Consider the following 21,267-nt stretch of genomic DNA (forward strand, 5'->3'; position numbering starts at 1 on the left):
ATTAACAACAGAGGACAATTTTCTTTGTGTGCGGGATTATATATGATAGCAAATATCATCAAGACATTCTTGACGAAGGATTTCACTTCACACAGAAGAAATCTCCCCTCCCCGCCCCCCCCCCCTAACAACATGAGGTACTAAGATATGGAGCAACAACACTTAACAATTTTGAGAAATATGAGAGTCTCTTTCAACCCAATCATATAATGTTTTGCTGCAGCCAGTGTCAGCATTGACAGACTCCCAAGGTCAATCGGTGAAGACACCGAGTAAATCCCCCCCACTGCCCTTCCAGTGCCCCACCAATTAATGCCAGGCTGCACAAAGCACTCTTTAGTTCTTGCCAGTCAGACTTTTTTCATTTTCCACGCTACCCATTATTGCTGAGGGAGGCTCACATCTTAGCCCCAATTATAAGTAATTTAGTGCCATAGATTTGTAGTCATTAGGGGAACTGGGCTGAGCCTGCTCAAACTCGTGGCAATTAGGAGCTCTACAGCTGGTAAGAGGTAGTGGTCCTCCTCTCCCCTCCTCTCCTCTCCTCTCCCGTCAGTGCGGGCAGCATTGGAGAGGTGAGTGAGCAGCACTGCTGAGACACTGATGGTCACTACTGCTTCGCTCCTGACATTTCATTTTGTTTTAAACAGTAGTCTTTTTTTCTACACTACATGTTAATAAAATGCCCGGCGGTAACAAGTGGTAGCCAACGAGCTTCACTCCATCACGTTGTCTTCTAGCACTTTTGAAGAAACTGGTTCGATTTTAAGGAAGGGGTTGGGGCGGGGGGGGCTTTATTTTCCCTATAAGGGTCCGACTTATTCCTTGGGTCAAAATGGCGCTGAATTATAGCAGCAACAGATGTTTTGATGCACCAGTATTGAGATTTTGCCCGTTGACATTTTGACAAGGCTTTAACACGCCCAAGGTGAAGCAACACCTTCCTCAAAAATGGCAGAGAAGGAATTTGGCACAAATGTCTTAACGCAAGTTACACAGAATTTTACAGCACAGTAACAGGCCATTCGGCCCAACTGCTCTGTGCTGGGTGTTAATGCTCCACACAAGCCTCCTCCCACCTGACTTCATCTCACCCCATCAACATATCCTTCTATTCCTTTCTCTCTCGTGGACTTATCCAGCCTCCCCTTAAATACATCTCTACTATTCGGCTCAACCACTCCCTGCGGTAGTGAGTTCCACATTCTCACCACTCTCTGGGTGAAGAGGTTTCTCCTGAATTGCTCACTGGATTTATCAGTGACTATCTTATAGTCATGGCCCTAGTTTAACACCCCACACAAGTGGAAACGTCATCATCAAACCTCCTTGTAATTTTAAAGACCCCGGTTGGAGTTACTGATATTACTACTTTCAGCCCCTTTGTTTTTTTTAAATCTTGCCCCCACCCACAGATAAAGGGGAGCCAAAGGTTCGGAGCTTTCCTCCAGAAGCGAATGTAGCCATGTTACACAGGGAACAGGGATTTAATTCCAGTCCAAGAGGACACCTCACTTTCGGAAACATCAGCAACCACAAAAAGCACAGAGTAATAAAGGTTCAGGATACAAGAAAGACCACAAGATGCCACTGTTTACTGTTCAGTGCAGGAACAAGTTTTTGCGGGTTAGTTACAGTGGCACGGTACCAGGACAGTTATCCCGAGTTAAAATATCTTCAGCATGGCCTCAGTGACACAAAGACAGAGCAATCACATCATGCAGACGCTCCGACGTAAATAGGAATACACATGGATAGGAAGTGAGCTGTAACTACCACGCCAACGCACACACATACAATTCCCCTGCCTGCTCATTTTCCACCATTGACCTGCTCATTTTAAATGGGTCACAGCACCTTCATTAGAAGCGAGGGAAATGTAATACGAAGCAGCTAACACGTCCGTTACGAACATGGCCTGGCTAGGATCCTACCCGGCTGAATTCAAAAGCATCTTGCATTACGCCCTCCCCCTTTCCCCCCCCCCCCCCCCCGCCCCCCCAGTGAACCCGGAGCAAAGGCAGCTTCCTTTGACATTTTGTGCGCTGCCTTTTAACCGTTAAGAGCACGGGTGTAACCGTAACCCCGTTTGGAGCACAGTTTCAAACCCGGCCCGGCCCAGCAAGACTGCCCGTCAGAATCCAATGCTCTCAAGGCAACACTCGGAGGTGAATTGGGTGAAGAAACCACATTTCGCCTCGCTGTGTTGGACCACCCGCCAAGCACCTATTTACAAGGGCCTTCAATGAAATCGTTTTGAAGGCAGCCTTCTAACAGCGAGTTGCTGGTGGGAGGCGTGCAGAACTCCCAGCAGCCTTCCTAATCTAAAGCAGGTGTCTCTAATGAAGCCCTGCGCCTCCATTTGGCTGGAACACACCCCCCTCGATGGGAGGTGTGTGTGTATGCAGGAAGCGGAGACACACACTTTGGAGGTCTGCTCCAGCGAGGCTGCCCTCAGAACCCCAGCACCAGTGTGCGGACTGACTTCCGTCAGATTGGTTCGAGGGCAGCTGTACTTAACAGGGAAAAGAAGAGGGTAAAAGGCTGAATCCCTTAGTGTGGCTTTTAGCGTTAACATAATACAGGCCGAACAAGACACAAGGAAAGCAATTGACAGGACCAATGGGGGTCTATTCTTTTCAGCACAAGTTCTCTTGTCAAATTGTGATTAATGCCGCAGCTGGGTAGAGGCAGACACTACATCCGGGCTCAAACAGGGATAAAGCTCACCCCCAGGACCACGGCCTGATTTAAACATCTCCATTCAGAGTGACATTTGTCCTCTGCTCCCATGCCGGCTCCCCAGAACATTCCTTAATGTTGACTTCATGACCCAGGCAAGGTCCATTGGTTCTGGCTTGTCATTTTCTCATCTCGTCGGTTGAGCTGCCTGGATACAGTGAGAGAAATGCAGTGGGCTCGGGGCATTGACACACACACTGTGAGATCGGGGTACTGACACACACACACATACACACTGGGGGCTCGGGGTATTGACGCACACACACACATACAAACACACACACTGTGAGATCGGGGTACTGATACACACACACATACATACTGGGGGCTCGGGGTACTGACACACATACACACTGGGGGCTCGGGGTACTGACACACACACATACAGGGGACTCGGGGCATTGACGCACACACACACACACACTGAGATCGGGGTACTGACACACATACAAACACACACACTGAGGGATCGGGGTACTGACACACATACAAACACACACACTGTGGGATCGGGGCATTGACATACACACACGCACACACACACATACACACACTGTGGGATCGGGGCATTCACACACACACACACAAACACACACACTGTGGGATCGAGGTACTGACGCACACACACAAGCACACTGTGGGATCGGGGTACTGACACACACACACACAAACACACATACTGTGGGATCGGGGCATTCACACACACAAACACACACACTGTGGGATCAGGGCATTCACACATACACACGCACACTGAGGGCTCGGGGCATTGACACACACACACACACACACATACTCTGGGGGCTCGGGGCATTGACACACACACACACAAAAACACACACACTGTGGGATCGGGGCATTCACACACACACACACACACTGGGGGCTCGGGGTACTAAGACGAGCAGTCTCTACAGCTCTAGCATTGAAGCACTGACCACACTCGATCAGCTCCGCTGGGCAGGCCACATAGTTCGCATGCCTGACACGAGACCAGCAAAGCAAGTGCTCTATGTGGAGCTCCTTCACGGCAAACGAGCCAAAGGTGGGCAGCGGAAACGCTACAAGGACACTCTCAAAGCCTCCCTGATAAAGTACAACATCCCCACTGACACCTGGGAGTCCCTGGCCCAAGACCGCCCGAAGTGGAGAAAGTGCATCCGGGAGGGCGCTGAGCACCTCGAGTCTCAACGCCGAGAGCATGCAGAAATCAAGCGCAGGCAGCGGAAAGAGCGTGCGGCAAACCAGTCCCACCCTCCCTTACCCTCAACGACTATCTGTCCCACCTGTGACAGGGACTGTGGTTCTCGTATTGGACTGTTCAGCCACAAAAGAACTCACTTCAGGGAGTGGAAGCAAGTCTTCCTCGATTCCGAGAGACTGCCTCTGATGATGATGAGTTGCTGTGCGGAGCTCAGAACCGGCCGTGAATCCAATTCACAGTTTACCCAATTAAAGGGAGCCCGACACATCAAGGCACCACAGTCACCCAGCTTATTTAATGTATCATGCCGTGGTTTTAATTCATTACCTCAAATTGCCAGTACTTTAACCTACCGATTGCTATTCAGGCCAAATGCTCTCTGTAGACAAGAGCCAAGTTTGGAAGGGTAAAATCCATAATTGTACTGTTTTTTTTTTGTTTTCCCTTTTCCCACAGCAGAAGTCGATATAAAGCATGAAGGTATATTTTAATCATAACGCCTCATTATACACCCACCCCAGGAAATGCCTGAAAAACAAGGCGTTCACAGGGTGCAGCAGGCGGTATTTGTGGCATCTTTAAATCGCGACAGGTGGATCCTACATCACAGGTCACATTAACTGCATCGGTTCCGCACAGGACGCTGCATGAAGCTCCGACTTGAAAGCGGCAGTTTTATCTGCCATTGCAGTTTTCTTCCAGCTTCAGTGAGAGAATTTAAAGGGGACATTACTAGTTCGCCAGCGTATCGTGCTCCATGCTATTGCTGGGCAGCGTCAAGCTAATAGAAGGGCTCTTGGCCATGTCCACCCACGGATGAGGAGAGGCTGAAGCTGTCCCGAGGAGGAGGGCTTACCTTCTGTGGGTTTACAGACACCAACGCTTAGACCGCCAGCTGTCTGAGGAATGGTGTGTGAGAAGGCTGCGCTTCCAAAAGGAAGTGCTGACAGAGCTATGCCATCTCCTACAGGTAGCCCGATGCCTGGACTGCTCTGGAGGCAGCCTTCAATACTCCCCTCAACAGGTATCCAAATTCAGTATGGTATGCTGCATGTTGCACAGCTTGGCCATCATGAGGGACCAGGCATTGCCAATGGGAATTTGCAAGCCCACTTCAGGAGGAGAAGAACGACAAAGAGGAGCCTGAGGAGGCCCCCATTGGATAACCACCCCATCCACGGGGGAGGTACTGCCGGACCAAGAGTCGCACACGTCACCAGCTCGTAATGGACTGGCTCGTAAATTGGGGAAACTGAAGGATGGAGCTAATACTGGACAGTCTATGTGCCCCCATAGAGGCACATCTCCGGTGAACATTGGAATGATGCGCAAGACACCAATGGCAAAGGATCAAACAGACATTTTACTACAATCTAGTAACAAAAACTCCCCTCACCAAAAGAAAACCAGACAATAGAGAGGTTGCAGTACACGGAGCAACAATGATTTGCATTAAATCAACAAAACTATTTACAAGTGTAATCAACAAAAATCAGGGCATCTGTCCAACCTTGTCCTGCATACTATTCGGACTTATTTAACGCCGCGATTTTCGGCTGGGGCGCAAAAACTTCCTTGTGTAATGCCTGATTTTGCACGCCCGATTATGAAACCTCATTTTTTGCCGAATTTTGCAGGCGAGGACGCAAACTTTTTCCAAGCAACATCAGGACTGCCCCCGCGCCATTACCGCCCCGAAATCTCAAAAGCCGAAAATACAGCCCAATATATTATTTAACCAAAGACTGGTAAGGATATGGAACACACTACCACGGAGAGTAGTTGAGGCGAATAGCACAGATGCATTTAAGGGGAAAGCTCGATAACAACCGAGGGGGAAAGGAATAGGATATGCTGATAAGAAGAGGGGTGGGAGCAGGCCCGTGTGGAGCATAAATGCTGGCGTGGACCAGTTGGGCCGAATGCCCTGTTTCTTTGCTGCAGACTCAGTTATTTTATGAAATACATGTATTGTGTGCCCGTTACACATTACTGAAATCCTTGAGACAGCCCAATACCAGATAACTTTCCTCACTCATGCTGCACTGAATTCCTAAACTCAAGTATTAAACGTCACCTGATTTTAGCACACGCGCCCAATCACCTCGCTGACAAACTCTACCGAAAAACACCACTGTATACCGATTGAAAGGTCCTGGCAAAAGGACATCGACCTGAACCGTTAACTCTTGCTTTCTCACTCTCAAGCAGATGCTGTCTGCCCTGCTGAGTGTTTCCAGCATTTTCTGATTTGATTTTATATTTCCAGCGTTTTACTTTTGTTCTACAGGATTTAAAAGCATAATTTCTACCGTACGATAAACCTTTCCCTCTTTATTCTGCTTAGACTCATTCGTCGGAACAAATTGACAGAAAAGGTTTCCAAGTCGACTGGGGCATGATTTCGCGGGTCGGGAAAATTATTCCCCCATCATTTCCAGTCTGCCTGACCACCTCACAAAACCGGTTACTCGCTCACGAAGGCTCAACCACAGTTCCTCCTCCGGCACGGTTGCTTTGCAGATGCAATGCTTCTAATTATATACGCAAAGTGGCCCGGGTTAACCCGTCAGCCAGCATTTCGCGCAAATAGCTGTGAATGGATAAAAATGCTTGCTGTTCGACCCAATTGACATTTTGGCTGGAGGCTGCAGTTTAACTGCAGGTGGGAAGTCATTGTATTTCTTTCCCCTCTCGCTCTCTCTCAAACAGTCGAGACGTTTATTAGCTAGCATCTTTTTAAAACATACCTCACACTATGTAAATAATAGGGTTGTGCAGATAGTCTGCTCACAGACACATTTCGAAAGCCTTGATCGGGAAGGGGAGACAGGGGGGCGGAAATACATATGCAGGAGCAATTTTATTATTTTGCAAGACCCTCCAAATCATGTAGTGAATTATTAATCATAGTTGGCGATGTGTTGAGCTTCAAGACATGATTGAAGATTATTATTTCTGAACAATATGCTACTGCAAGTACATTATAAATTTCTTACAGGTTCACTAGCGAGTTGGCTTTGGGTGCCCATTACGTGACAATCACTACAGAGCTTCTCTCTGGAAGGACGCAAACGCACACGAGCAGAACTGGGCACCGTGAAATCTTGGCCCAACAACCCATGTAGATAGAGTTGGCTCCAAGATCACTTAACGAAAGGATGAAGATTTTATAAATCTTCATTTCAGAATGGGCAAACGGCAGAAAAAAAAAAGAGTTATTCGCCAAGAAACTCGGGAGGGGGAAAAAAAAATATCAATTCGAACATCGAGTTTGCAACGCTCAAGTGACGACAACAAAAGAAAGCAGAATCATCGTTGCATTCCAATTGATTGCACTGCTTTCAGGAAACCACTCTAAATTATTTATCATTTGGATTTTAAGCTACTAAAATATAAAGATTTGCAGTCTAGAAACATGTTCTGAAGTCAAAAAAGATTTGCCAAACTGTTAAGCTGCTAATGGCTCACCATTTTTTAAAATCCTGACACGGTTAACCTCTTACTTATTTTGATTGTTTTCCTGACCCACTACCAGTTTGTTTCTCTCCCGGAGGCGCTGACTCTGCGCCGGGTTACATTACCCGCAGATTCCGAACTGCCTCACGTACCTCAGCAGTGAGCATTTTCCTCCTTGTCGATCAAGGTTGTCCTCAGACTGTCATTTTATTTTCCTGGCTACGCTCGCTCTCTCTCTCTCTCTCTCTCTCTCTCTCTCGCTCGAAGGCGATCACCGTCCTTCCAGCATTGGGTAGCGGCAAGCGGGCACCTTCAGCCTTCCCCGCGCCTCGTCCAAAGTGATCGCTCCTCGCAGCTCGCGAGCCACCCACCGCCACCGCTGGTCGGCTACTCCATCATGGAGTGCGTCGCAGCCGTGCCCGAAGCTTTTCTCAGTTTGCAGCAGCATAGGTGATGAGGTGATGAGGAGCAGGGACCACACCCCCGCCCACCGCCCCTCCCCTCCCCCACCCACCCCCCATTGGCTGACTTTCCTCGCCCTAATCTAGGGACGCTCAAGGCCGAGTGTGGCAGCTCTGCTGCTGATTGGGTTGCAATCAGCTCGCTCAGACCACACCGAGAAGAGGTGGGACGTGGGGCTTTCCTGGTCTGTTCAGTCCAGCGCACGATGGCTAAATTCACTGAGCCAGCAGAGGAGTAAAATGATTATACTCTTTAAAAACAACAGCTTGCATTTAAATAGTGCCTTCAATGGAGTAAAAACGTCCCAAGACACTTCACAGGAGCGTTAGCAGACAAAATCTGACATCGAGCCTGGTCAAAGAGTTAGGTTTGAAGGAGCGTCTTAATGGAGGAGAGCGCGATGGTGACAATAAAATAAAAATTAAAACAGACAATAAAAGGAGATCTATGTGGCGAGAGTGGTTTGCAGAGTTGTGTGGCCAAAATACAACTCTTGTTCATGGACTAATAATGCAAAGCCTCAGCGTTGTATGGCTAATCATTACTCGGACATTTGTGCGACAGATTAACAACAAAGTGCTCCATATAAATGTTGAGCTCGGACAACACTGCTCCCATCGCAATTTGATAAAAGGAGCGCAGGGAACTCGGGCAGCAGTTAAAGGGGTGTGAGGGCACCCTAATGCTACATAAATCTCGGGGAAACAAATATTTAATGAGCACTTCTCCTCCTGTGCACTTCAGTCTCAGATACACCCAAAAGAAAATCAGCCCTAAATGCATCCAAGTTGACCAGCGAAGGTTAAAATTGCAGCCATAAAAACAAAGTGGAACTGTTAAGAGCAAAGTAGGGCTTTCTTTATACCAAGTAAGTTGCGCACCAGGGATATGTAACTTTTACAGTTTGCTCCTACCGCATTGCCAGTCTTGTTTACTTGCTTTCATCCAATCGCTAATGGATGGAAAAGCTAAAAAGTCAAGTCAGCGGGAAACATCTTAATTGAGTTTCACTGGTCAAAGACAAAAAAAAATGAAGTGACCTGCTTTGTACTGGTCTGCCCACCTGATTCAATATCCTACTGGATGCCTCGCTACTCGCCGAGCAATCTGTCTGTTCCTGTCCCTGGCACAACGTAATCCCAGAGATCGAAAACGACAGCTGAAAGGACATGGGAGCAGAACAATATTTCTCCCCCCCACCCACTCAAGATGAATTATGACAACGATTCAGCTTTATTAATACACTGTCCTGCTTTTTCAAGGCATTTAGCAGCACTTTGCTGCTACACGGGTCTGTACTGAGCAACACTTTTTAAAGGAGTAATCTGTAGATTATCGTTATTAACAAGTAGCTGGAATGCTCCCTTTACAATAAGCCGTACTAGCGGTACAATTGTTTGCAGGGCACCCCCAAGTGTGCAAACGGCAGCAAACAGTTGAAGCAGAGCATGGGGGCATGTTGATAGTGTACGATTGCGTTACTAAATTAAAACACAACCAGAGCGTGAACGGGAATGGGCTAGACTTCTTATTAAGGCAAGGTGAGGCTTGTTTGACGAATTAAAGGCATTGATTTTTGTTGTGCGTCTCACAAAATGTGCAAACCAGCATCGGATTATCCGACAGATCTCACTCCGTCCTCGCCCCTGTCAAAGCGTTTTTGCGTGCAAATTGAACCAAACCGAATCAAACAGCTCAGAAGTTCGCACCACCATGAGTACGCGGCGATGCAAAAATCTGTTTTTTTTAAGTCCGCCCCACCATCGCCGGCTATTTTACGGCGGGCTTGAGAACTGCGGGGTTGGGAGAGTCCAGCTTCTTGCGGTCTGCGGCGCTCAATTCAAAAACGGACACCGCATCCAACAACAAAATTAAGATCCTTTTCGAAAATCCCTTTTCGCTTTCACCGAATCGCTCCTGGACATTGTGCCCATATCGATACTGGGCCCCCCGAGCTCTCAACATTCACAGGCTGCTGATGTAATTCAGGGGCAAGGCACAAAGAACTCGCCACAGACAGAAGAAACTATGTAACTCTCCCTTGTCAAGGAAGGTCATCAGTTTTTTTTTCCTCTCCCTCTTTTCTCTTAACACCAAACCATTAATCACCAGCAAATAATAGTCTGGGCGCTTGCAAAGGGAGCTAGCTTCCAGCAAACACACCATGTTTTTCTTTTTTTTTAAATCACATAATTACTAAACAGTAAAAGTGCAGGAACACACACGCCTGCCCATTTTGCCCATTCACAATCACCCCCGACCACAACAATGTCCTTTAGGCCTGAAAAGTTCACAGCAAACTGGAGCAGCCCAGCTGAAGTTTTTCTCGCTCAATTGAAGCGATGTTGTGTGAAAAGCTTTGATATGTTAATTCCCCTTCAAACAGTTCAGCACCCCGCACCGGTATTAATTCCGACAATTTTGTGGGGAATGATGTGAAATGGCAACTCCTTTTGGGGGGGGGGGTGGGGAGATTGAAAGCAGAACAAAAGGAGGGGATCGCAGAAGCATCAGAGGAAAGCAAACAGCAGATCATTTGTTCGATTGAACGCTCTCAGATGGTGCTCACTCCCCCAGAATACAGATTTTTTTCTCCTCTCTCTCAAATCAAACCATCTCCTTCAGGAGATCCCATCCGCACATACTTTAAGACACATCCATTCCGACAGCCGCCGAACTGACACAAGGAGAAAAAAAAACACGTCTTTCCAAAGCAAACCTGCACAAAGAAAAAATACCTTCAGCGTTGGGGTTTCTGCTGCCGCACCTCCCGACAGGATCCCCAGACCCAGTCACAGCAAATGGGGGCAGATTGTGAACAAGCAGTCTGCCCAGTCTTTTACAACCCACACAGTGCCAGTGAGTAAAACACAATTCAAGCTGTGTACAGACACATTAAAAAAACACACAACTGCTGGAGCTGCTGCAACGGCAAACTTTCTTTCTTCAATTACAAAAAGACGCAGTGACTTTTAATTAAATGATCCTGAACTGATTTTTTGGGGAGCAGATGAAAGCTATCCGTTTGCTTCTAATTGCTTCCATTCATTCAACACACACACACTAAGTCAGGAACGCTCAGACATACACACTAATACACGCGCAGACACACTCATACACAATCACACACTTACACAATCACACACACACAGATTCACACACACTAACACACACAGATTCACACACACATACACAATCACACACACTAACACACAGATTCACACACACTAACACAATCACACACACACAGATTCACACACACTAACACAATCACACACACATACACAATCACACACACTAACACACACAGATTCATACACACTAATACACATACACAATCACACACTAACACACACAGATTCACACACACTAACACATTAACACAATCACACACACTAACACACACACAGATTCACACACACTAACATAATCACACACACACACAGATTCACACACACACACATACATATACACATTAACACATAGATATATACACGCACATACACACATACCACAATCACACACACATATATATATACACTATAAGACAATCACACAAACACATACGCACTCTAAGATACACACTAAAATACATATATACTCTAACACACACACACTAACACATACATATACATACTAACACAATCACAGATTCACACACTAACATATACATGTACACACTAACACATAGACACTCACACACTAACACAGATTCACACACTAATAGATTCACACACTAACACATATATACTCATATATACACATATAACACAGACACACACATGCTAACACAATCACATACAAACACAAACACATACATATACACACTAACACATACAAACTCAGACACACGCAGTAACACACACACACTAACACTAGCAGACACACAAACACTCACTGACACACAATCATATACTCACACTAACACAACCAGACACATTAACACACTCACATACACACACTAACACAAAAATAACCCCAGTTCATCTGGTTCCATCTCTAATCCCCCGCCCCAAGTCTCACACATGAATTCGAAGATCAAAGCTGGCGCTTACCTCTCTATCAAGTCAAAAAGTGGGACATGCTGCCCGACCTTGTTCTTGTGCCTTGGATGGGGGGGGAGGGGTGGGGTGAGGAGGAGGAGGAGGAGGCGGAGGAGGGGGGGAGTGGGGGTTCACAGAAGCTCAATCCGGCAGGCTGGCGGCGAGAGGAGCCGGCTGCCGGTCAGCACACAGCAGGCAGTCGCAGGCTGAATCGGCGCGGCTCGGATACATGCTCCGGTTAGCAGAGACAGATGAAGCCTTTTGTCATCAGGCTGTGGTGCGGTGGGGGAGAACGGAGGGTCTCTGGTTAAGTCCAAGCAGTTTGGAAAATGCCCGATGCCTGGGGGAAACTGTGCAAACTAAAGCTTCGCAGTCTGGCTTTGCACGGACAGGGAGAGCAGCAGCAGGACTGAAACGGAAAGCTTCTCTCTGGGCTGCTGAGGTAGACTTAATTTGCATCTCCCTGGATGACACTTGGCCCTCAGGCGGGATGCAAGTACCAGCCCCCTTTTTTTTTACATTTCAGATGCTCCTTCCATTGTATGTTTAAGGAATGGTGGTCGCTCCAGAGGAAGAGTAGAGCTGCCTGTAAACACTGCATGAAAAAAGCCCAGCAGAAATGAATGCAAGCTGCTTTTTGATGGGCTTTCCTGCCTGTTGTGTGGGGAGGGGAGAGGGGAGAGGGGGGAGGCAAGTTCTGACACAGAGTCTGCAGAAGTCCTGAACTGGAGTTACCAGATGTTGAGAGAGAGAGAGAGAGAGTGAGAATGTCATATACAGGCATCACATACACTGCACAGGCAATGCTAGCCTGAGAGCACCACTGCCATAAAACTCTGAGCCCAGGTCAAAACTACAGCAGCTTTTGACCATTCTCCCTGCTCCACCTGAACTATTATGAACCCCTGGTTTAGGGCTTGAACATCACCCCCAACCCACCCCTTTCACTCATAGTGGGCAGTCGGAGGCCCAGCCAAACCCTATTCACATTGTATCGTTAGCCATATACACACACACACGGGGAGAAAGCAGACTCACCTCCTGCACTGCTGGGCTAAAGACGGACAAAGTACCGCAGCAATGTCGAGTGAAAATCGAGACGGCGCAGGGGAATCCAGCGGCTGAGGCAACGCTGAGCTGATCAATGTGCCATCGGCGATTCCGTCCACCGTTTTACAGATCACCTGGCTGCCGAAGGTGATGCATACAGAGGGGCGAGCGGGAACTTGGGCGGAAGTTCACGGGACGGAGGGTGTGTGTGTGTGTGCAGAGAATACAGGTCAATTTGGAGGGATACAATTTTGATATTCCAGCGTTACGCTTCCTTGCAAAAAAATAAAAGGAATCCATCTTTCGGATGGGACCTGTCTGCCCTCTCAGGTGGATGTAAAAGACCCCGTGGCAACTATTTTGAAGAAGAGCAGGGGAGGTCTCCCTGGCCCCCTGGGCCATTATTTATCCCTCAACCAACATCACTAAAACAGGGTATTTGGTCATTATCACATTGCTGTTTGTGGGAGCTTGCTGTGGGCAAATTGGCTACCGTGTTTACCACATTTCAAAAAGTACTTTGCTGGCTGTAAACAGTGCTTTCCGACATCCTAAAGTTGTGAAAGGAGCTATATAAATGCAGGCTGGTGTTTCCCAGCGACTGGAAGCTAATGCTTCTTTGTAAAGGACGCGTTTTGAGTGTGTAAGGGAAAGAAAAGCCCCAAGCTCTCAATAATCCAGCCTGAGATTTTTTTCATTCGCTCACCCCCCTTCCCCACCTACTCCCATCAAATTTCTGTTCCTGCCCATCGCTCCTGAAGGCACCAACTCCCTTATCTGGGCATGGTTCCTCTCGCGTCAAGGGCTGCCACTACCTCGCTCAACTGACCAGCTAGCTGCGCTGGAGCCCAGACATCAAAGGCCCCACGCGGGCTATGCAACCATCGGAGACATCGTAGCCGAGCTGGGGCCCTGCCCTTGCCTAGCGCCCGCAAGCCAGGAGAGGGCACTATATAACGACAAGGAGTGATGAATCTTTCTCTTTTCCAAACTCCAAGGCACCCTCAGGACCCCCTCTCAAGCTACAGTGACCGAGACCACCCAACTCAGCAATTCCATTCTCTTTAATACAACATTAAATCCAGATCAACTTCCCCATTGCTACTTTTAATTCATGAAATCATAGAATGCTACAGCGCAGAAGGAGGCCATTCGGCCCATCGTGCCTGTGCCGGGTCTTTGAAAGAGCCATCCAATTAGTCCCACTCCCCCTGCCCTTTCCCCATTGTCCTGAAAAATTCTCCCCTTCAAGCATTTATCTAATTCTCATTGAACGTCCCTATTGTATCTGCTTCCACCGCCCTTTCAGGCAGTGCATTCCAGATCACAACAACTTGGCATTAAAAATAATATTCTCCTCACATCACCTCTGGTTCTTTTAGCCAATCATCTTAAAATTACCTTCTGGTCTTTATTTTAGAGCGTAACTCAACTTTTCTCTCTCATTTCTCTCCAAGCTTCAATTCAAATGCATCCTAACTACATCTTTATTGTGTGTTGAAATCAAATCTGGTCACATTGTCTTCTATTCATTCTTTCCCAGCACGGCAAAAGCTGCGGTACTCCTTACCTTCCCACTCCTCCCGCCAACCGCGCCCCCGCCCCACCAGCCCTTCTTGCTCCTACAATCGCAAAACCTTTTAAAATTCAAACTTGCAATCACCTAATCATTTACTTCTAGATTTACCTGCTCTTTTCTATTAACTTTATTCCAGCCTTTGCTGCTCTCCTGCACTATGGACCTTTGCCTTGCGGAGTGAGTACAAGGGTGTAATCTAATCATGAGGGTTGCAGATAATGGTTATAAACCACTCATCCTTCATCTTTGTTATTCATGACATTGTCTGAATCCCTCGATTAGATAAGAGTCTTCTGAGGCCACAAGCATGGTCATGGGAGACAAAATGTTAGCTCTCTGTTGAACTACAGAATGCAGGAGGCCATTCAGCCCTTTGTGCCTGTGTTAGCTCCCCAGCAGGAGCTACCCCCTCCATTCCTAATGCCCCTTTCCCTTATATCCTTCCTTTTCAAATAATCATCCCGTTCCTCTTAAACTATTTTAGATTCTTGCTCGATAGCCACTTGTGGTGAAGTATTCCCTCATGATTAGATTACACCTTTGTATGCACTCCCCAAGACAAAGGTCCATAGTGCATGAGAGCAGAAACGGCTGGAATAAAGTTAATAGAAAAGAGCAGGTAAATCAAGAAGTAAATGATTAGGTGATTGAAATACTTCACCTAATCATTTACTTGTGCATGAAACACAAAAGGTTAGTATGCAGGTATAGCAAGTGATCAGGAAGGCCAATGGTACAAGAATTAGGAACAGGAGTAGGCCATCTAGCCCCTCGAGCCTGCTCCGCCATTCAACAAGATCTTGGCCTTTATTGCAAAGGGGATGGAGTATAAAAGCAGGGAAGTCTTGCTACAGACATATAAGATATTGGTGAGGCCACACCTCGAATACTGCGTGCAGTTTTGGTTTCCATATTTACGAAAGGATATACTTTCTTTGGAGGCAGTTCAGAGAAGGTTCACTAGGTTGATTCCGGGTATGAGGGCATTGACTTATGAGGAAAGGTTGAGTAGGAAAGGCCTCTATTCACTGGAATTCAGAAGAATGAGAGATGATCTTATCGAAACGTATAAGATTATGAGGGGACTTGACAAGGTGGATGCAGAGAGGATGTTTTCACTGATGGGGGAGACTAGAACTAGAGGGTATGATCTTAGAATAAGGGGCCACCCATTTAAAACAGAGACGAGGAGAAATTTCTTCACTCAGAGGGTTGTAAATCTGTGGAATTCACTGCCTCAGAGAGCTGTGGAAGTTGAAACATTGAATAAATTTAAGACAGAACTAGACAGTTTCTTAAACGATAAGTAGATAAAGGGTTATGGGGAGCGGGTGGGGAAGTGGAGCTGATCAGCCATGATCATATTGAATGGCGGAGCAGGCTCGAGGGGCCGTATGGCCTACTCCTGCTCCTATTTCTCATGTTCTTATAGAAACATAGAAAATAGGTTCAGGAGTAGGCCATTCGGCCCTTTGAGCCTGCATCACCATTCAATAAGATCATGGCTGATCATTCCCTCAGTACCCCATTCCTGCTTTCTCTCCATACCCCTTGATCCCTTTAGCCGCAAGGGCCATATCTAACTCCCACTTGAATATATCCAATGAACTGGCATCAACAACTCTCTGCGGTAGGGAATTCCACAGGTTAACAACTCTCTGAGTGAAGAAGTTTCTCCTCATCTCAGTCCTAAATGGCTTACCCCTTATCCTAAGACTGTGTCCCCTGGTTCTGGACTTCTCCATCATCGGGAACATTCTTCCCGCATCTAACCTGTCCAGTCCTGTCAGAATCTTGTAAGTTTCTATGAGATCCCCTCTCATCCTTCTAAACACCAGAGTATAAAGGCCCAGTTGATCCAGTCTCTCCTCATATGTCAGTCCCCCCATCCCGGGAATCAGTCTGGTGAACCTTCGCTGCACTCCCTCAATAGCAAGAATGTCCTTCCTCAGATTAGGAGACTAAAACTGAACACAATATTCTAGGTGAGACCTCACCAAGGCCCTGTACAACTGCAGTAAGACCTCCCTACTCCTATACTCAAATCCCCTAGCTATGAAGGCCAACATACTATCTGCCTTCTTCACCGCCTGCTGAACCTGCATGCCAACTTTCAATGACTGATGAAGCATGACACCCGGGTCTCGTTGCACCTCCCCCTTTCCTAATCTGCCGCCATTCAGATAATATTCTGCCTTCATGGTTTTGCCCCCAAAGTGGATAACCTCATATTTATCCACATTATACTGTATCTGCCATGCATTATGTTCTTATGTTCAATAGACCCTCTGTTTGGAAAGAAATCTTCTAATTTCCCCCTTTGTTCGTGATAATCCCAATTCTATGTCCCCTTGTTACTGATTCGCCAGCCAGTAGAAATAATCTTTCACTATTTATCCTCTCAAAGCCTTGCATCATTTTGAACATCTCGATTAGATTTCCCCTTAATCTTCTCTATTCCAGTGAAAAATGCCTCAAGATTGGGCTTTTCTTCTGAACTTTAACCTCACCGCCCAGTATCATTCTAGCGTATCTTTCCTGAATCCTTTCCGAGGCTCAAATGTCCTTCCAGAGCTGCATGCAATACTCCAACTGTGGCCTGGCCAATGTCTTGTAAAAATTCACCACCACTTCCAATCAATCCCCAGCGATCATATACTGAGGATTGTGCAACAGTAGGTGGCGCTCTCAATGTAACATTACTGGAGAAGCAGTGGGGCACCACCTGATGTCATGTGATAGCCACCCAAATGGTATCTTGAATAAGCCTTCTGCACTTGCCTTTCAAAATAAGGAGCTGTGGACCTCCCCAAGAACCATTCTGAGCAGGTATTCCTGGCATTCATCACGTGTGATATTCGTTTTGAAAGAAACAAAACACCGGATCAATTTTTGAAAATGAGCAGAAATGCCCGATAGATTGCCACTCACACAGTTAATGAATTGAAACAAAAAACATAGCAGAAAGCAGAGCCAATATCCAAAATCTGTGACAGCAAAGGAACGAAGGTAAAAGAAACCCAAAAGTCAAAGGCCTGGTCTTGTTAGCTCTCTCGCTCTACTGTTCTATCCTTCCTCCCCTCGACCTTTGTCCTCTCCCTCCGCCCCCTCTCCCCTTCTTTCCACCTTCTCCTCCCTCTGCCACTGCACCTCTTGGCCCTCCACCTCCCCTGGTCCAATTCCATTATCCCACACTCTCTAACCCTGCTTGACCCGAATTCTGCTATTCACCCCCACTATTTGTGTGCAACATCATCGGAAATTGACCAGTGCGTATAAACCCCCAAATTCCAATTGCTTTTTGATGGCTTTTACTACCTGCATTCCCAACTGTAAAGATCTAGGTACCTGTGCCTTAGATCTCTGGAAGCATCCACTGCGCTAGGAGTCTTAAGGGAGATTCCACTGGGTTTCCACTCAGGCACATGTTGAAAAGCGGAAAATACGGCGGATTGGAGCACACGTTTTAAATGAACTGACGCAATTTTTTGACATTCATTGTACCAAGTTGATCCAGAATACTTAGGCCCAGATCAAGTTAAATTTCCCCTTTATCATTTAGGGTATAATTCCTTTCACTGTTCTTTTTCACAAAACTTCTTCACAGGTCACTGCAACTTCCACCTATCTGCCTGCTCTACTAACCAGCCTCTATCCGCCCTATCAATCTCTTGCATTCCTTTTAATTTTCCACGCTGCCCTCCCGTCCTCACGACATTGGCAAGCATCAATATCAATCCTCTCGTTAAAAAATGTCCAAGTCATTTACTTCAATTGAAAACTGAAGAAAGATCCGGGCATAGATCCCTGGGGCACACCATTGCCCATATCCCACCAATTCAGAATTCCTGCTCTTCTCTTTCTGTCTCCGCGCCATCCCCCTATTGCTTTTAACATTATGGGGTAGATTTTTATCTTCACTGGCAGTGAGCAGGCAGAGCAGAATGCCCACGGTTCCGAGAACCCATCCGATTTTCATCCGGTTGGCGTCGTTGGATCGAAAAGGGCTGGTGATCTACTCTGCCAGATTACCACCCAACTGGTAAAGATGCATATTGTACCCCCTATACCTTAACTTCATAACAAGATTCTTCTGTGGCACCTTGTGTCCTGGCTAATATTTATTCCTCAACAAAAGAAACAGAAGATCTGGTCACTATCACAATGTTGTTTGTGGAAGCTTGCTTTGCACAAAATGGCTGCTGCGTTTCCAACACTAGAACAGTGAATATATTTCAAAAATTGGCTGTGAAATGCTTTGGACCATCCTGAGGTCATGAAAGGCGCTATATAAATGCAAGTCTTCCTTTTCTTTATCAAATGCTTTCTATAAATTCATATATACATCATGTTGCATTCTCCTTTATCAATACATTGATATTGCCTCAAAAGAAAATCAATTAAATTAGTCAATTGCAGATTGCCCTTTACAAATTCATGTGTTGACTTTCCCTGATTGGTCGAGACCTTTCTAAATGTTCACCAGTTCCATCCTGTATTATGTGCTCTACCCACATTATGCCAACTGGCCGGTAGTTTCCTGGTAACTTCTTTCCCCTTTCTTGAACGGGGGTTGGGTAACACTCGTCACTCCCCAGCCGTGTCACCATTCCCCATTTCCACAGGCCTTTGGAGAATCACGGTTGGCCTCTCTGCTGTCTCCTCCCCAACGTCCTTCGGTATTCTGGACTGCATCTTGTGGACCTGGTGACTTTTCTAGCTTTAGTTCCGTTTGTTAGAAATGTGGGCTTGTATTTACTCTGTACAGAGGGCTCATCCCCTGGAGTCCTAAGGGATCCTATAACCCCTTGGGAGCACAGGTATTTAAGGAGGCTTCTTCACAGGTTGGAGAGGCACTCTGGAGACCTGCAATAAAAGACTACGGTCACACTTTACTTTGAGCTCAGTGTTCAGTCTGACTCTTTCTCCATACACAACAACTGGCGATGAGATACAGATAGTGAACCCAAAGATGCAGAGAACAGTGGGCATCCTGGATAAATTTTCAGAGGGAGATGATTGGGGAATTTTGTTGAGCGACTCGACCAATACTTTGTGGCCAACGAGCTAGATGGGGAAGAGAGCGCTGCCAAACGAAGGGCGATCCTCCTCACCGTCTGTGGGGCACCAACATATGGCCTCATAAAGAATCTGCTCACTCCAGCGAAACCCACGGAGAAATTGTACGATTTGTGCACACTGGTCAGAGAGCATTTGAACCCGAAGGAAAGCATTCTGATGACGAGGTACCGGTTCTACACCTACAAAAAGGTCTGAAGGCCAGGAAGTGGCGAATTATGTCATCGAGCTAAGATGCCTTGCAGGACATTGCGAATTTGAAGGACATTTGGAGCACATGCTCAGAGACTTTTTCGTACTTGGCAATGGCCATGAAACCATACTTCGCAAACTTTTGACTGTAGAGACCCCAACCTTGAGTAAGGCTATAGCGATTGCCCAGGCATTCATTGCCACCAGTGACAATACGAAGCAAATCTCTCAGGACACAAGTGCTGCTATAAGTACTGTGAACAAAGTGATGTTGTTTTCGAATCGTAACGTATAGGGCAGATCACACATACCTGCAGCTGCATGTCCGCAGATGACTCAGAGTCCACCATCAAGGGTGATGAATGCAAGGCCATTAACACCTTGTTGGCGCTGCAGAGGTGATCATCATTTCCATTCATGCCGATTCAAAGAGTACGTTTGCAAGGGCTGTGGAACAATGGGACACCTCCGAGTGTGCAGGCGAGCTGCTAGGCCTGCTAAACCTGCAAACCACCATGTTGCAGAGGAGGACAGATCCACGGATGATCACAACGAACTACAGCCTCAGATAGAGGAGGCAGAGGTACATGGGGTGCACACATTCACCACGAATTGTCCCCCGATAATGCTGAATATTGAACTAAATGGACTCCCAGTGTCAATGGAGCTGGACACGGGCGCGAGCCAGTCCATCATGGGCAAAAAGACTTTCGAAAGGTTGTAGTGCAACAAGGCCTCAAGGCAAGTCTTAACACCAGTTCACACGAAACTAAGAATTTACACTAAAGAACTGATTCTTGTAATCGGCAGTGCTACTGTAAAGGTCTCCTATGATGGAGCTATGCACAAGCTACCACTCTGGGTGGTACCGGGCGATGGCAGCTGGCTGGGAAAGATATGCTGGAACTGGGACAACGTCCAAGCACTATCGCCCGCTGGCGACACTTCGTGTGCCCAGGTCTTAAACAAATTTCCTTCGAACCAGGCATCGGGAAATTCCAAGGAGCAAAAGTGCAGATCCATCTAATTCCGGGGGCGCGACCCATCCATCACAAGGCGAGAGCAGTACTGTACATGATGAGAGAAAGGGTAGAGATCGAGCTAGACCGGCTGCAAAGAGAGGGCATCATTTCACCGATCGAGTTCAGCGAGTGGGCCAGTCCTATTGTCCCAGTCCTCAAGGGAGATGGCACCGTCAGAATCTGTGGTGATCACAAAGTAACTATCAATTGTTTTTCCCTGCAGGACCAATACCCACTACCAAAGGCCGACGGCCTCTTTGCAACGCTGGCGGGAGGAAAGATGTTCACGAAGCTGGATCTGACTTCAGCCTACATGACTCAGGAACTGGACGAATCATCGAAGGCCCTCACCTGCATCAACACGCACAAAGGTCTTTTTGTTTATCACAGATGCCTGTTTGGAATCTGATCAGCGGCGGCGATATTTCAGAGAAA

At 47.0% G+C, this 21,267-nt stretch overlaps 1 protein-coding gene across 9 annotated transcripts in view; it reads right to left on the reverse strand.

Annotated features, from left to right (window-relative positions):
* adgrl2a (adhesion G protein-coupled receptor L2a) overlaps positions 1 to 21,267 on the reverse strand; it is a 544,699-nt gene that overhangs the window by 428,194 nt on the left and 95,238 nt on the right. Inside the window, exon 1 of one of the 9 annotated variants that reach the window (XM_070886515.1) lies at positions 11,923 to 12,547. The exons of 6 other annotated variants lie outside the window; for them this stretch is intronic. The gene's annotated coding sequence lies outside the window, so the exon portion shown is untranslated. Of the gene's footprint in view, positions 1 to 8,930; positions 8,970 to 10,605; positions 10,648 to 11,922; positions 12,548 to 21,267 lie in introns of those variants that run through there. 2 more of the 9 variants (XM_070886516.1, XM_070886518.1) reach the window with 2 other exon arrangements.

This window comes from Pristiophorus japonicus, chromosome 8 (genome assembly GCF_044704955.1).
Source record: "Pristiophorus japonicus isolate sPriJap1 chromosome 8, sPriJap1.hap1, whole genome shotgun sequence".
In the NCBI taxonomy this organism is placed as follows: Eukaryota; Metazoa; Chordata; class Chondrichthyes; family Pristiophoridae; genus Pristiophorus; species Pristiophorus japonicus.